The 3,293-nt window shown below is 41.9% G+C and overlaps 1 pseudogene; it reads right to left on the reverse strand.

Annotated features, from left to right (window-relative positions):
• Positions 1-201: 201 nt before the first annotated feature.
• Positions 202-2,848, reverse strand: LOC148454549 (uncharacterized; annotated as a pseudogene).
• Between the last annotated feature and the right edge of the window lie 445 nt (positions 2,849-3,293).

The raw sequence follows: 3,293 nt of genomic DNA on the forward strand, positions 1-3,293 counted from the left end.
GATAGTATCTTGGGATGTGTTAAGTTCTGAGGATGGTGTAACTATTTCTTTTTCCCTTTTTGCATCCTGCTTAGGGGTATCTAAATCTCTATCTTTCTTGTGGATCTTCCTCATATATTCTTGATATGTGAGATTCAGTCTTTTGTATATCGGTGTGGCTCTCGTATTGGTAGTTGTAATGTTGTAGTTATGCTGAATCGTCTACGTTTTAGACGTCTTGTGTTTGGGTTTGGAGGTGTGCTTATGATTATCTCCTTTTCTTTTCCCAATTTTATCTCTTAAAATTTTGGATTTTTTCTTATCTATTATTTCTTCTTCTAGTCGTCTTAATCTGCCTTGTGCAATATTTTCAAGATCTTGAAACTCTTTGTCTTGCCTGTGAACATCTAATGAGTTATTTAAAGATGTTATTTGTTGGGATGGATTCATCTGTGAATACTGACAGTATCGCTTCCACCATAGATGAGGTAGTTGAGACAAGCTCAGAGACTGCGCCCTCTAAAAAAACCCCTCCGCTACGCGCTAAAAGTAAGTATTTTAAAAAAGAAAAACACCCACATTACACACACACACTACATTCACTTAAATCCAAATGGTAACTGTTGCAGAGTGCTGCTAGCGTGCAGGTGGATAGAAGGCCACAAGCATTCGGACGCAAACACCACTGCTATCTTTACGTCGGCTCAGTGCATATTATATTTTTGTTTTTGTTTCTCCCCTTTGCAGTCTACAATGTACCACCCAAAAAGAAGAAGCTCAACAGGTCGGAGCAAGCGGCTAGAGCGATGACTTCTGTGATCGTGGAGCATCTCCGTGAATTGGATGCGATATTCAGAGGCAGGAGGATGCTAGATTGGATCGGTTTCTAGAGTCCGAAAGGCAAATGCAGCAGTCATTTATGAGGCAGTTAATGGATATGCAGGAGAGACAGATGTCTTTTTTTGAACGCACATTTGCTCGTGGTTTTCCCAACCAAACACAGGCATTACCACAGGCCCCAGTGTACCCAGAACACAGATTTGGGCAGTGCAATATGGGGCCCAATTATTACAACCCTAGCACTAACCCTAACACAACACAAACAAACCAAGAGTCACCACAGTATACAGTGTATAGGCAATTGCCGTAAACATGGCCATTTTAAATATTTTATCATTGTACCAACCGGAACATTTGCTATTTTAGTTTTGTTTTTTTATATTGTTTGGCTAAAATTATAATGTTTATTGTGTGAAGGCACTTTTCATTTTTTTATCACTTTTATAGTGTATTGTTTTGATTGCAGGGATAAGGCACTTTTCTTTTATACTGGGCATACGATGCTTGACATATGTTTATACTGTTTTTATACTTTTGCAATAATCTGAGATTATGTTAAAACTGTTCTATTAAAGAACACAATATATGTACATGGTTAAAGTAAAAAAAAAAAAATTTCAACCAAATAAACCAAAAACATGTTTGGAATTTGAAATTTTGCTTTTTATTTTAAACCAATAAGGGAAGGTTTGTTGCAATGGTGACCCGGATGAACTCGGCGCTGTCCTCATGCTCCCCCACGTAGCTTACTGCATCACTTGTAATGCCCCCCACCTCAGTGTCCTGCACATTCCACTCGGGAATGAAGTGGTCCTTTTGAATTTCACAAATATTATGAAGTATGCAGCAGGCTGCTACTACATGGGGCATGATTTTTAGGTCCACATCATTCCTCTTCATAAGGCAGCACCAAGGTCCTTTTAAACGTCCGAAAGCATTTTCCACAGCCATCCGGGCAGAGCTAAGGGTGTGAGTGTAGGTGACCTTTTCCGGGGACAACTGTACATGTTGGGTATAACCCTTCATTAGCCAATGCTTCAACGGATATGCCGCATTGCCAATGATGTGGACTGGGACCTCCACCCGATCTACGGTCACCGATTTCTGTAAAAAAAAAATATGGTCACTTTATATGTATTCACATGGTGGTCAAGTAGGTTTCAGAAATTTCATGTATTTTACAGCACAATATGTTGACAAATACTTTGGAATATCATGCATTCCGCACCATTACACACTTAATATTTTGCTAAAGCACATAAGTATAGTGGACATAACGAGTAAAAGGACCATATATTCTTACCTCTCTAGGGAAAAGCCATCCACCCCGCTTTTCCTCTGCTATGTTGTACAAGTCAGAGTTGGCTAGTACTCTGGCATCATGTGCCCGTCCAGGCCAGCCTATGAAAACATTTGTAAAACAAACAAAAAAAAAAATTAGTATTCTACCAACAAAAAACATAAAATAAAAGTAGATATGAAAGAATAATTCGTACAAATTTACTTACCAGTATCGGTGGTCCACAACACCTTGAAGAATAATGGAATGCCACCCTTTTCGATTATAATAATCCACTGAGTTTTCATGGGGGGCAATGATGGGAATGTGGCTCCCGTCTATGGCACCAGCACACTGCGGATACCCACGCCTGAGGAAGCCTTGGATGGTTTCATCTAGGCGCTGTCCTTCTGGCAAGGAGATAAAGCGCTGGTACAGGGTATCCACTAATGCCCGCGTCACCTGGTAAATGATCTTGCAGACTGTGCCAATCCCAACACCAAATAGACAGGAGAGTGTGAGGTACTCTCCAGGGGTAGCATACCACCAGAGTGCAATGGCTAATCTCCTGATTGGGGTGATGGGCTTTCGGTAGTTGGTGGTCTGCATCATCAGTGCTGGTGCCAGTAATTCCAATACATAATAAAAGGTGGCACGCGACATCCGAAAGTGTTCCAGCCACTGCTCCACTTGGAAAGCTACTACAGTCAGCATGAAAGCTTCTCCATGGTGGTGGTCTCTGGCCCACATTCTTCTATGTCTCGTGGTGGTCAATCTCATCATGGTGGTGATGTTGGCTGATATCAGTGCTCTCCTCCTGCGCAAATATTGCCGTCGAAATCTGTCCCTCTTAGCCAAGAATTGCGCTCTCCTCCTCAAACCCTGCACAAGGTGCCACATCATAAAAAGCTGCATCCAATTTTCTGTTGCTGAAATCAACAGAAAGCTGAAAACAGTCGGCCATCATTGCTGCAATGCTGTAAACAGTCACCACCCCTCTCTTTTGTTGCCTTTTGTGACCTCATCTTTGTCAGCCCTTAAAAAGGACCATTTTTAATGACATCTATAGGGAAAAGCAGGGATTACCCGGGTTCAGTGTAACGGGGCAAACCCGGGACTAACCCGGGTCGAGTTGCAGTGTAAACGGGGTCTGAAGCCGAGTTCGACCCGGGATTGACCAGTGTTCAAATTCCAG

The sequence above is a fragment of the Taudactylus pleione genome, unplaced genomic scaffold (genome assembly GCF_031769625.1).
Source record: "Taudactylus pleione unplaced genomic scaffold, aTauple2 ptg000985l, whole genome shotgun sequence".
Classification (NCBI taxonomy): Eukaryota; Metazoa; Chordata; class Amphibia; order Anura; family Myobatrachidae; genus Taudactylus; species Taudactylus pleione.